Genomic DNA, 15,025 nt, shown 5'->3' on the forward strand with positions numbered 1-15,025 from the left:
TGATTTTCTTGCCAGTCTGGTTTTCGATCATAGTTTTCCATTTAAGAAAAACTCTAAGCACTTCATCCTTAGTTCTCATGGTATACACCCAAACTCTTCTGGAAAAGTCATCAACAAAAGTAACAAAGTAGTGTTTTCCTTCCAATGAAGGTGTCTTGGAAGACCCCCACACATCTGAGTGAACATATTCCAAAATACCTTTTGTATTATGCATAGCAGTACCGAATTTCACTCTCTTTTGCTTTCCCAGAACACAATGCTCGCAAAATTTTAATTTGCAAGCCTTTGCACCTTTCAAAAATCCTTGCTTTGCCAGAATTTGCAAGGATTTTTCGCTGGCATGTCCCAACTTCATATGCCACAACTGCATTGAGTCCAATTCTTTGTTACCGGAAGCTGTAGCGACTGCTCCAATAACTGTACTACCTTGGTAGTAATACAAGTTATTTTTCCTGATGCCCTTCAATATCACAAGTGCACCAGATGTCACTTTCAAAATCCCATCTCTCATAGTAACAACTGAACCATTGGATTCCAAGGCTCCCAATGAGATGAGATTTTTCTTCAAACTGGGCACGAACCGAACATCAGTCAGAACTCTGGTTGATCCATCTTGATTCTTTAATTGGATTGAACCTATCCCAACAGTTTTACAGGCATTGTCATTGCCCATATAAACAACTCATCCATTTAGTTCTACTAAATCAGAGAACCACTCCCGGTTAGGGGACATATGATAGGTACAACCCGAATCCAATATCCACTCATCTGAATGGAACGACGATGATGATGCAACCAGTGATAGTTCAGAGTCACTAGTATCATGTTTTGCAACACAAGCATCTACAGCAGCTTTTCCCTTATTCTTCAGCTTTGGACAATTTTTCTTCCAGTGGCCTTTCTCATGACAAAAGGCACATTCATCTTTCCCGAGTCTGGACTTTGACTTTGATCTCCCCTTCTGAGTTTTCTTCTGAGTGTATGAACGACCTCGGACTACTAAAGCTTCTGTATCTCTGATTGAGTTTTTCTGTTTGTCATTCTTTCTCTGTTCATAACTGTATAAGGCTGCACAGACTTCGCTCAGAGATATATCACTCATGCCATGAAGTAGAGTAGTTTCTAGGAACTCAAACTCCTCAGGAAGTGACCCCAACAGCATCAAAGCCAAATTTTCATCTTTGAATGTCTCATCCATATTTAGCAAATCAGTGACTAACTGATTAAATTTGGTGATGTGATCATTCATTGCGGTATTTGGGACGTAAGAGAAGCGAAATAGTCTTTTCTTCAAGTGGAGCTTATTTTGACTGTTTTTCTTCAAAAATTTTTCTTCAAGTGCCACCCACAACTTATTTGCAGAAGTCTCCTTTGAAAAAGCATACCTCTGCTCTCGAGAAAGGCATGATCGAATTGTGCCACATGCCAACCGATTGATCGCCTTCCAATCTTTCTCCTGTACATCATCTGGTTTCTTTTCATCAATGGCAATGTCTAGACCCTGCTGAAAAAGGGCATCTAGAACCTCACTTTGCCACATACCAAAATAGCCCGTGCCATCAAAGATCTCCACGGCCAGTCTTGCATTTGCAATTGTCGGTCTTGTCCATATGGACGATGTTGAAGCTCCTACACCGATCGTTTTCTCCATAATCTTTCAATATACCTAAGAAAATCTTTTCTGATGTGGAAGATCAGTTCAAACTGCAACCACAGAGCATACTACGATTAACCTTCGGCTCTTGATACCACTTGTTGTTCCAATAGGGTCGGAAGCGTGTAAATTATTGTACTAAAAAATCACACAAAGTTCAATTCCCAGGGAAGAGAGGTGGATCACATGGATCTCTTAAATACCAAGTCTTTCCTTAGTCAGAATATCCCTTCTATAGTAATTTAATAGCACAATTAAATACTACTATTATACCCTCAAATATTGAAAGAAAAATAGGACAAGAAAGAACACAAGAGTTTTAACGAGGTTCGGTAAATTATACCTACGTCCTCGGGCACTAACACCAGATGATAACTTTACTATCTTCAAAATATTACAAACAAATAGAATTCCTTAAGAATTCTCAAATGGGAGAAGAAAGAAAACTAAGAGAGAAAGATTGGTTGGGATGGTGTAAATGAGAAATGGTTAGGCCTATTTATAGTTGAGGTTCAGGGACTAACTTGCAAATGGCCTAAAAAATTAGGGACCAAAATTGCAATTATCCCATTCAACTTTAAACAACTTGCCTACCATTTTTTTCTTTCGGTGCCACTTGCACCTCCCATTTTTTTGACTTTTCAACACCCCTTTTAATTTGACTTTTCAACATGGCCTCCGTTCCAGAGAATATTCATCCCGATCGTCGAACATCGGCCATCGTCGGCAGCAACTGCGCCTTGACGTGCAACGATTTGCTCACGTCTCTGTTTAGTGGAAGCAATTGCACCATCTACCTCTGTTGAAGTAGCAGGGGAGACCACGAAGAAGAGAAGTGAAATGGTGATCCACAACATTACTGCAATATTGGGTAAATCATGACCTGCTTGAGTTCAACACCAGAAATAAGCATGATTCATAAAAATTCACAGCCCTTCTCCCTCTGTCAAAGATTAATATTTTAAACATGAACACCTACACTAAGTAGCCTCGTACTTACATATTTACATAGTAGAACAACGACATTTATTTCCTCTCCATTTATGTATTTAATATAGGATTCTCTTTTCAAACTTTTCCTTCTTTAGCACTCGCCACTCGACATTTGGCTATTGAAATGCATGCATCATATTCATCTGATTAAATAAAATAAAGAGAAACAGAAATGGGCTTTGAATTCGATTCTCTTCTTCTTGTTCTACTAAAAAATAAATGTATCATAGGAAAATACGCATGATCAGGCATTTTCACCAATGGAGGAGAGGGGAGGGGGATTTAAAAATCATGTTTCAGCCTTATTTGATCTGGGAATATATGTATATATAAACACCCTATAATAACCTTGCCATCATACTTAGAAAGATAATAGAAAGCTACTGAAGCATGCAAGCATGGCAGTGCCAACATTTCAGTAAAACAATATGAAATGAAAACTACAAGTCAAAGCAAATGAAAGGATATTTCTTACATGATGTAGAAATAGTAGTAGTAGTCTTCCTCATCTCTTTCCTTTGTGTTTCTTTCTCCTTTGAAAAATATTAAGTTTGAGTTTAACTCTTGTACTACAGATCTCATAGATATCATATTATCATGGATCAATTGGTTTGGCTTAAAATATTATCCAAGGGACAAATGTGATTGATGCCATTTTAATTTCCAATTTAATAAGACAGCAGCACATGGAATAATATGTATCATCTTCTTCCTGTCCCAAAATGTCAATGTTCTCTTTTGTTAAATGTTAGATGCTTGATTTAAAAACCAATCTAATTTGTTTGGAGTATTGTTTTCATCCAATTACCTATCTAGTTTTGGATGTTTTTCCATTTTTCCAAAACATACTATACATTTTCTTCTAGTACTTACTATATTTTTAAGCACACTTGCACTTATTTACCTAACTACAAAGATAGCATAAAAAATAATTATTAAATAAATTATTGCATAATGCATTTAGCTCTTAAACTTCAAAATATTTTAATTAGGTTTTCAAAGTCTCGAATATTACCTATTAAAAACAAAAGAATGTACTCTTTCTAGATTTTAGAAATTGATTTTGTATTTGTTGCAATTATTATAGGTTCATATTATATACACCTCTCCAACCCTTAAATAGAAAACTAATGCAGTTCAATACACTCGAACCTACATCCTCTTATATTAACAACAATACTAATACCAATCAAATTAAAACTCAATCGACATCACATGGAACTAAATTAAATCCTACAAAACATGTTTTGGCTTACTTGACTAACATATAGGTCTTTAAAATAGTTGTGAAAATCTATCTAACACTAGTTCAAAAAGAAAAAAATAATTTATTCCATATACATTTACACCTAAAGGAAAATCTAACCTAATTTTACTAAAAATCCTAAGTTCCATTTTCTTGATCATGATATTCCATTTTCTCCTCAAACACCATTGACTTCAAAACTCACAATTGATACCCTAAAAACATTGCTATAAAATCCCATAATTCAAAATGATTTCTAAACCCATAACTTGAAGAGATTGAAAACCCATCATAACTAGAAATAAATCATTAAGTGATCTAACCTTAGACCATAAGAATAGTAAACTAAAAAATGTCTTTTTTTCATCCATCTCGAACTCAAAAACTAGAAAGGATAAATATTCAATTATATTGTTATTGTGGGTTGAGAGCTTTAACCTGCAACTTCAACGCTTTGTGGAATAAAGGAAGAAAATTTTTTGGATTAATATTCGTCTTCTTTTTTGTTTTTGTTGAGAAATTTTTATTTGGGTATTATGATTTGTGAGATGAGAATGAGTTGTAATACAAGATTTATAGTTAGTGAAATTATTGTTTATAAAGTTTGGAGCTTAGGGTGGATATAACTTTTTTTTCTTTTTTATGTTTAAATTGATGTTGAATTATGAGATTATATCTCGATTGTTAAATTTGTTAGAAAATTGTTTGTTGAGAAATTATTGATGTTTGAAATTTTTATTGAAGTTGCGTAAAAGTAATTAAGATTATTGTTGAAATAGGCTTAGGGGTGTTATTAATTTATGGTTTTTTTTTCGAGAAGTGAAGAATAGCAGAACAACAAAACAATGGAACATTTTTGTTTAATTCATCAACACAATATGTTACTAAGAAAGAATAGGCAATTGGGAATTAACAACAATGAGCCGCAACAATTGGTTAATAATAAGGAATTCTAAACTATGCGAATGAAAGCTATGCGGTTAAAAAAGAAGACGATAAGATACCTGTCAATTATTTCAAAAAAGAACTATTATATTTGTGTATAAATTGAGTTTATTTGTCACCTGGATTATGCTTTTGTTATACATTTTCTGTTAGCAATTTAGTTCAATATTACCAAAGGTTTTGATTAATGGCATATGTAATTGATGTGAACATTGGAATTTGTTATGGAATTTTTCAATTTATTGCATTGGTGTAAACTCTCATTCCCTACATTACCTACTTCCCCCTCTTAGTAAGTCTTGTTAGTATCTATTATGTCAAGGCAATTGGTTTGGTTGAAGTAGGTGGGGAATGGTCTATTGAAATACCTTATTCAGTTGAAGGAGTTGACTGTAACGAAGTAGTTTTTGTTTTGTATAGAGAGACAATAAAGAAACCCTACACACACATACATATCAGGTGCTATTTATGCTAGTCAAACAAGGAAAACAATCATCATTTACCTCAACATATGTTGTTGCATTCAATGCTTTTGCTGGAGACTTGTTTCTTAAGGTGTGCATAGGTAGTCTGTAAGAGGATAATATCCCACAATCCTACAAAGTTTTGAATCAATTCTATGGGAACATGTGAAGAGGGTCTAACTTGTTTTTGGAGGCTTACCTAAACGATAATTCTTGCTAGCATCAATGCTATTGTTGGAGTTGTAGGATCTAGTTCTACCAAAGTTGATACACTTGTTGGTGGAGTTACAGGTACTGATGGAACTGGAGTTGATGATGCTACATGAGATGTAAGAATTGTTGTTTCTAAGGGAAACAAATAAAATATAGTTAAATGAAAACAGAACAAAGAAAACATTTGTTTTGGTTGAGAAGCACTTACAGTAGATTTTGAACGTTTCCAAAGGTTGTGTTGGTGGAGTTACAGGTACTGATGGAACTGGAGTTGATGATGCTACATGAGATGTAAGAATTGTTGTTTCTAAGGGAAACAAATAAAATATAGTTAAATGAAAACAGAACAAAGAAAACATTTGTTTTGGTTGAGAAGCACTTACAGTAGATTTTGAACGTTTCCAAAGGTTGTGTTATACTTCAAAGCATTAATGATACCTTATCTTCCTTCCCCTCCTAGATGGTTTGGCACCACCACTTTATTCACCCTCCTTTAATCTATACATATATATATTGAATTAAAGTCCAAAGTATCTTCCTCATGCTGCATATGGCACACACCCATCGTTCATTTTATTTTATTTTTTTATTTTTTTTTTACATTTTGTAAAAGTGGTTAATTTTCAATTTCGGTCCTTCTAATATGCTTAAATTCAAGATTTGTCCTTATACTTTAATTTCTAACATAATTTGGTCTCTATGTTGTTATAATGTTTGTAATTAGTTTAATATTTTTATAATGTAATTAATTACTTCAAATAGATAATATTGTTAACTTTTTAATTAAAATGTTATGTGATTATATATACTGTGAAAGTAGCTTTATAAATCCAAAAAGCAGAGGGATCAAATTCTTAAAAATAAAAGTAAGAGAACTAAATTCCAAATATACGAAGTGTAGAAACCTAGTGTCACGGTTGTTTGAACCAATCAAGGTATCAGTCCGAAGAGAAGCATCAAAGTAGTTAACATGCAAACCAGTACAAACTGGTTGAACCAAGTTAAAAAACGATTAAACTAGTTGTCATTTTTAAAATATTTTTTAATGATTTGTTCAATTGAACTAGTGGACTGATTAGTTTGACTATCGATTCAGTTTTGAAAATCTTACTTAGAGTATATTTTAATTTTCAAAATTTTACCCTATAATATAAATAAATAATCAACCCAACATAAAATGTAAATAACTTTAATTGTTGCCATGCATTTTACTTTTAATTGGGGCTGAAGCGAAGGCATGTTTGTTATCGTCCAAAATCTCTCACTAGGAACAACAATGAAGATATAACCATACAATTTTTTTTTATAAATTACTAGAAGAGAGTAAAATTTTAATAACAAACGGCTAATACCATTCGAATCTATATTACACCTAAAACAATAAACACTCAGATATAATATTTTTTATTACACTAACAATGCTTCACCTATAAAAGATGTGACATAATGCTACCAAATTTTGTTCCAGCATTTAATGCCTAAACCCCGCGAATACATCAAGTCAAACATCGTCAAAAGTCTAGTTATTTGCATTTACTTGCATTTTCCACATAAAAACGCCGCTAAACATGAATGTTCATTTAATCTGCCCTTTTGTTTCAGCGACGTTTTCAAGTGCAATCGCCGCTAAAACCTTCATTATGCCCAACACCTTCGTCCTTCCTCCCAAAACACAAACCCCAAATTTAATTTCAAATCCTAAAGCAGCGACGGCTCTATATCTCCATCCGGTTCTCTTTACCTCAATATCTATTGTGTTTTAACAATTTCATAAGTTGATTTCTTCCACAAGCCAAAATTTTAGCATTTTAAAGTAGTAATGGTTAACGATCGTAGGATTTTAGCATTTTAGTATTCCCTCCCATAAGTTGATTTCTTCCACAAGCCAAAATTTCATAAGAATGGTAGGATTTTGTAAACTGTAATGATCGTAGTTTCGTATACTGTAACTTGGAGAAATGGAGCTTATTATGGTTTTAGCATAAGATAAATCTCTAACGTGGTTCAGAGTCGACTGATTAAGCTTTACTGTCTACTTTTCATTGCTTTGCAAAAGATTTTTGAATCATCTGAGCTTGTTTAGTGTTTTCTACGTTCAATCATGCTTAATTTACGGTCATTTTATAATTAGAACTGTGGCTTGTATTCTGGGTCTGAAATCTGCATTTTTCACCTCTGCAGTAAGAACAAGTTTTACGTTTTGCTCTGATATTATCTCTATTATCTGCCAATTATTGGATGAAATGCATTCTTATTTTTAACTTTCTTGCAATTCTCTACACAAAAACATCTGAATTTTCTCTATTCTCCAGCATTTGTATAACTTTTGGCTTCAATTATACCGAAAATGATAGAATCACTTTTCTCGGAAACTTGCAATGTCTTGGTTCCATAATTGAAAATAGATCATTTTTTGTGTATGTTTTGCATCTTTCTTACCATCTGACATCTAATCAAGTGGCTTAGATTTCTTAAGCATCTTACTTCCTCCTAGAACCCCATCTTGGACTCATTGACCAAGAGTTTTCACTTCATTCCCGATATGTGGGATCGATCCACAGCATAGCCTGTGTGATAATTTAGTACGAATGTAGGTGTGTGAGTTGTACTTGAAATAAAAATAAAAAAAATCTTACTTCCTCCTAAGTGGCTACATCTAAAGCTAATGCTAATGCTAATGCTAATGCTAAAAACAACTCAAATGATATGTCATATACCCTTTTTCTTATAGTGGTTTCTTTTCATTTTAGTTTCAAATTTGAGATATGCTGTGCTTGTCTTCATTGCTTGTGTTGTTACCTACTACAATCCAACACATATGGTAAGCATTTTTCATTATTTATAGGTGAAAACAAAAGAAAAAAAAATTGCCGAGTATTAAATTAAGCAGCTGCACAATCAGTCAGTTCATATAGTATGCAGGATACTGAAAATGAAGTGTTCACTGAAATTACTAAAAGAGAAAGGAACAGAGGGATCCGAGGTATTGGAATAGGTCCCCTGCCATCTTGCTACTTTGAGCGAAATACTTGGTTGTCTATAGAAGAAGTTGATGAAATTGAGAGAAGAAGTGAATTTTATGAAAGCAAACCTGGCCAGAATGCAAGCAGAAAGAGAAGTAGACATGGCCAAAATGCAAGCACATGAAGAAGAAATGAAGAGAAAATATCAGGAAATGCAGTCACAGATTCAGGTTATTTCAAGTTTCATGCAACAGAACTCCAAAAACCCATCATTTCAGGTTCTATTTTTATTCACGTTGTTAATTGTTTAATAGGGTAATTAGGGCGGTGATGAAGGTGGTGCAGAAATCGACAGTAAACCAGTTTGCTTCCAACTGTAACGGAGAGATTCTATCTTTTGTATTTTGTTCAAAAGTGTTGAGAAAGACCCATCTATGATGAAGTTTGAATTTTAAAACTTGAATATTTCCTCTCAACTTGTATGTTTCATGGTATTCAAAGCAGAAATTAGTGTTAATTCTTTATTAACACTAAAAAATTAGACAGAAGACTATATAACACCATGCTAATTTCTAACATCTTTTTCCATTGAAATATAAAATTATGTATACACAAAAACCAAAAACGGTGAATCCGGATGGGATCGGGGAATTGAACCCGACGTGAACCGAACACGCAACCTTCTGATCTGGAGTCAGACGCGCTACCATTGCGCCACGGATCCTACGGTCCTAGCGACCTTAGCTTATTATATATAATCCTTAGTTATGAATACACTTGCAAGATAGATTTTTTTAATTAAAAGTATATAAAATATCCACATAAGACATATTAATTAAATTTAACTTATATGATGTTGACATCTGGATTTATATCAGATTGAAATATCTAATTAAATATATTTTAATTAAAAAATAAATTAATAAAGGCTAAGTAATATAATAGTAGTGTTATATAGTTTTCCTTAGTGGAAATTGCCAACCAGTTTGTTGGGAGAATTAAAAAGACATACAACCACATGCGAATCTAGAGGTTGGATCTGCCTTAAAATAAGAAATTGTTCTTTAGATCTTTAAAATTTTTAAAATTTTAAATTTATAAAAATAAAATTACATTTTAACTTTTTAAAATTAATTTAATCTTTTAAAAATTATAAAAATATAAACTATAAAAAATTAAAATTTCATTCGGCCCTAAAAGTTAATTCTCGCTTCCCCCTACATACAACTAATCAACCGGTAATAACCACCCATCAAAGAACGTGTTATGGTCACAACATAATTAACAATACTTCACTCTTAGGGACACGTTCGGAAATTGTAAACATTATGATATACATTTTTGTACTCTTCAAATTTCACATATGTATAGATTTAATAGTTATTATTATTATATTACTAAGAGTAATTGTTATTATATTATTAACAATATCTATTTATATATTTAAATTAAATATTACAAATAATTTATATTAATGATTTAAAAGATATTTAAAATTTATATGTTAATATTATTATATTAAATTATTTAGATTATTTTATTTTTTTACTTTACATCATCGTGTCCAAAATAGATAATTTAACTTTCAACCATAATTTTTCGATAATAATATTAAACACTTAAAATTAACATATTACATTTATTTTTATAACACTTTTTCAAAATGATTTTATAATAAATTTCTTAAAATTATTTATAAAATGAAAAATGTTTGAATTGAATTATTATTTTTGGGAGGGGATAAAATTGAAAATTTTCTAATTATCCAGAGAGGGGGAGTCAAGACCCGAGCTGCCGCTAAATTTGTCCCTATTCTCATGTTTATGTAACACATTATTATTTTGTGTTTTTAAATTTTAATCAAGAAGCTTTTAAATTTTTTAACCTACTATTTTTATTTAATTAATTGCGTTTTAGTGTTGTTTTGATGCTAATTAAAAGTTTATCTTCTGTTTATAATGAATTAATTATTTTTAATATTTTTTAATATTTTTTTAGAGGTTATAATTTATTTATATGTATAAATAGTTATTTCTTAAATCTCTAGATATTATATAACTTTCAACTATGAGGTGAATAGCAAATTTAATGTTTTATGAGTTTAGACTTTTATGATTTTCCTTTTTTTTTTCTTTTTTTATTACAAAGAAAGTTGAATTTCAAAAGTTCAACTAAGAAATAAAGGATTAAGTTGTCTATCACTGATCACGTAACATAATATCTTGTACCACAAGAGGCGGGTGAAAGAAAAAATGAAATCTTATTGTACAGCTCCTTATCACCTTGGTCATAACATCAACTGCCATGTTTGCTATTTGTGGCATACATTGGATGATTATTTTAATACGAAAGAGAAAAAGAATTTTTAAATTTTTATATGTTGTAATTTAAAGAATTTTGAATTATACTCTAGATTAAAAAATATTTTATAATTTTTTATAGGTATAGTGCAAAGTTCAAAACATGAGTGTAAAATATTATGTTTTAATTTATATTTAAATTTTAATTATGTTTTGTTTCATGATAAAATTATTCCTAGTGATAACTCATATTGGATTTCTTAAATTTTCTTATTTTTCTCATTCTCCCATTAAATTTTTTTCATTTTTAATTTTTTTAATCAAAAACCATTAGTTTAGTTTTTTTTTTCTCAATTCATCAAATTTTCGTGCATTTTTTTCTTTTGTTTCTCATGCATTTTTAGGCAGTCCCCAACTTTTTCTTATATTATTTTCATTTCTTCACTTAGTCTTGTAATCTAGTGCAAATATAATTTTTTACATATTAAAACAAATAAAAAAGATATAAATTATTTTTTTACATAAAATATTTTAAAAAAACTAGTATAAAAGTTTGTGCTAATAAATTATTAGAACATATCCGTATATTGTCAATGAAATTTTAGTTGTGTTCGCAAATGTTAAGATAATAACACAAATTAATTTATTCAATTTAGTTTTTGTAAAAATTGATCCTGATTAAAATTGTTGATATAATAAATTATAAATAGCTTTTCACTTGGTAGGTGGGTGAAAAATTTTTTTATTCCATATCCTACCCTTATAATTAGTTTATTTGAGTAAATTAAGTCATAAAAAAAATTAAAAGAAAGATATATTAAAACAATTTTTTTAAAAATAATAATTATATTTTGAAAAAAAAATATAGTAATTTTTTAAGTTGGTAGTTTTTATTTTAATAAATGCTTTAGTTTTTATTAAAACTTAAAAAGTTTTAAACACCTTTAATCATCTTTTTTGTAATTTTAACTCATGACTCCAAAGACTGTTATATTTTTCATACATAGCTAGATTATGGCACACTCACGTTATGAGTGGAAAAAACATATATAGAACATATATTTCTGTTAAGGGGGAATCGACTTCTCTTGAAGAAGTCATGTCTTCGAAGTGTTATCCTCTAGGCAATCGATTTGAACCTCAACAATTGAAGATGTTGTACCCATATTGGGGTTTTGTCCTTGGTTTCTACGGAGTCCTGTGTACGATTCATGGAGGGGGCACTTCGATCGAGGTATAACATACCCAAGTACCTCCATTATTATTCACACGCCTAATACTAATACCTATCTTAAGTCTTGTGTCACAGGTTGCGAATCAAAGCTCGTAACTAATGCACAAAGAGTGTCTCATGGAGGCCAATTGATTAAATGGGGCTCATTTGACCCACTTGAACTGACTCAACTCATGGAACATTTGGATAAGCCTATCTACTTGAAGTTTTGCGGCCTAGTGAAACACTTAAGGAAAATTAGGGCTGCCTTGGTAAATATGGAAAGTAATCTTAGAAAATTTGATTTAGTAATCTTAGGAGATCAAGTAAATCCCTTAAGAATCTCAAATTGTAGATTGGATTAATCTCGATCGACAATATAAAGTAAATTGTATCGTTGGATCTAGGAGAGCTCAACTATAAAGAGAAGTTTTCCCTCTCATTTGTAATCATACTATTACATCTCACAGTACTTTATTATTGAGTTAAAGAATATGTTTGAAAGCATTTACTCAAACATTTAGTGTGCATTACTTTCTTGTGGTTTTTTCAATTCTCTCATTACTCTTTCGCTTTTGAGTTTGCTTCCACTTTATTTTGATGCCTTAGAGAAATTCCAGGAAAATTATCACATTTCGAGAGATAAGCTAACTTAGGCAAATTTGAAGCAAAGAAATTACCTAAGGCCGCGCGGTTTGCTAAACTTAAGTTCTAGCCCCATGACAGTTGGTATCCAAGCTAAGGCTCGAAGGTGTCGGTCGAGATGACGAAAGGAGGAGAATATTAAGTTGAGCCAATAGAGACTTGTGGGAGGGCAAGGAAAGCTAGCCTATTAAGGGAGTGCTATTAGCTTTGGAAAGTCGAGTAGTCAATCTTGAGGAACCCATGAGGGATGTGAGGAGACACTCCAGGTAGTTGAAGGATGCACTGCAGAGTTGGATTTAATAGAAGAGCAACATAAGGAATTTGAGTTGGAGTCTATCAGTAATGTGGAAGTGATGCGAGGGGTGCTCAATTCCACTACAGATAAGCTGATAGTAAGGGACGATGTTCTCGGGGTCATGGTGATGGCTTTAAAAGAGGAAACTAAAGTCAAGACGAAGGCTTTAAGCACAAGAATTGAAGAGCTTAAGGGAACTAAGGGAGGCAACGGAATAAACATACTGAATGCTAAGTAATTCATATGAAATTTACTTAACTTACCTTAACAACTTACCTTAACAAAGGGAGGCAACGGAGTAAACATATTGAATGCTTAGTAAGTCCATATGGAATTTACTTAACTTACCTTAACATTACAACATAACATTTAAATACATTGGCATTCTATATGGCATCCTTATAATATCATATGCATAAACAAATACAACTAATAGGTTAGTTCACTTACATATCAAGAACTTATAACACAAAATATATATGTATATATATATACACACAACAATTCTATTTAATATCATATATCATCCAATTTGTACTCAATTTGAAAGCATATGTAATTTAATTCATGTTCAAATCATTTCAACAATTTCATTTCCATTAGGTTACCATTTTCGCTCAAGAAAACCTTAGTAAATCAACTCAGATACATGGAACTATATTGCTCAGACAAGCTGATAGTGATCAGGGTTGCTCACACAAGCTGACATTTATGAATTTGCTCACACAAGTTGGAATTATATTGAGATTACTAGTCCATGCTAAACTAATGATACATTTAAACCGAGAATCCGCAACAAATGATGGATCTCATATAACTATGTCAATCCTTAACCGTTTTCATATTTGACCTTAATGGCATACCATACGTATTCTAATCCTTTACTAAGTTCACACAGACATTATTACTGTATTCATATCATTTCAATCCCTGTAACAACATATACATTTCATACCAAATCTGATAAACATTCCATTTCCATTTCGATACCTTGTACCTATTCATAAATATAATATTTTTCATACTTTGTAATTTAGTCCAATTGATGCCAAAATCACCAAATTCACAATTATATAAACTAATGAGCAAAATAATTACAATTAAATTATAACATGTAACAAAATAGTAAGTTCCATATGAAACTTACCTGACAAAATAACAAATGAATAAGTCTTTAAGGACTAACCAACAAATTTGCCTTTTCCCCGATTATCTTTAATTTGGTTCAATTCTTGATTTGTACAATAATTCGATTCAATTTATCAATTCCAAACATTTTATAACATCTTATTATATGCATAAATCAATTCAATTTCATTTTTTGATTCTCCCTAAAGTTTTACATTTTATTTAATTTAGTCTTTAAAACCAAATTTTCCATAACTTTCAATTTTGAGATTTGGTTTCAAAATTGATCTTAATTACATCCTTTTAAGACCCTCTATTATCCAAAATCACATAAATTTCACATTAATTTTTAAATCTATGCACTTTAGTCCTTATATTCAAAAACTAGCAATTACGTTTTACAATCTAGTCCTTTTCACTTCTATGCTTAAAATCTATCAATTTAACACCAATTTATTTAAGAAGTCATCAATGGAAACTTTTATAAAATTTAACAGTTTTACAAATCGGTACATGGGCTAGCTAAATCAAGCTCTTATGACATCAAAAACATAAAAATTATAAGAAATGACTTGATTGAAATTACAAATTAAAGGCCGCAAGTTTTGAAAGCTTAAAATCCTATTCTTTTCCTTACAAATGGTGGAGAAGAAGATGATGAACAAATGTTTCTTTTTTCTTCCAATTTTGTCTTTTATACTTAGTCTAACTTTTAATTAATCTCAATTAATTTAATTAAACTTGAGTAAGCTAACCTTAAGCATGACTAAAAAATTTGGTGGATTTTTATCGTCACCCACCACCATTTGGCCATATACAATTGGTCTAGTTGTTCATTTGGTCTCTTGGTTAATTAAAAATCTATATCGAAAAACTTTTACAATTTAGTCCTTATATCTTAATTAGCTACCAATTTGACAAAATTAAGAGACTAAACTTTAATAAAATTTAATACTAACCTCATAA

The 15,025-nt window shown here is 31.1% G+C and overlaps 1 long non-coding RNA gene and 1 other non-coding gene across 2 annotated transcripts; one reads left to right on the forward strand and one right to left on the reverse strand.

Moving 5' to 3' along the window:
- The first annotated feature begins 7,095 nt into the window (after positions 1-7,095).
- On the forward strand, positions 7,096-8,941 carry LOC121210098 (uncharacterized). The gene is made up of 2 exons (XR_005905229.1): positions 7,096-8,708; positions 8,793-8,941. It is a non-coding gene; the product is annotated as an uncharacterized lncRNA (long non-coding RNA).
- Positions 8,942-9,130: 189 nt separating this feature from the next.
- TRNAW-CCA (transfer RNA tryptophan (anticodon CCA)) lies at positions 9,131-9,202 on the reverse strand. The gene has a single exon. It is a non-coding gene; the product is annotated as a tRNA-Trp (tRNA).
- Between the last annotated feature and the right edge of the window lie 5,823 nt (positions 9,203-15,025).

This window comes from Gossypium hirsutum, chromosome A02 (assembly GCF_007990345.1).
Source record: "Gossypium hirsutum isolate 1008001.06 chromosome A02, Gossypium_hirsutum_v2.1, whole genome shotgun sequence".
Taxonomy (NCBI): domain Eukaryota; kingdom Viridiplantae; phylum Streptophyta; class Magnoliopsida; order Malvales; family Malvaceae; genus Gossypium; species Gossypium hirsutum.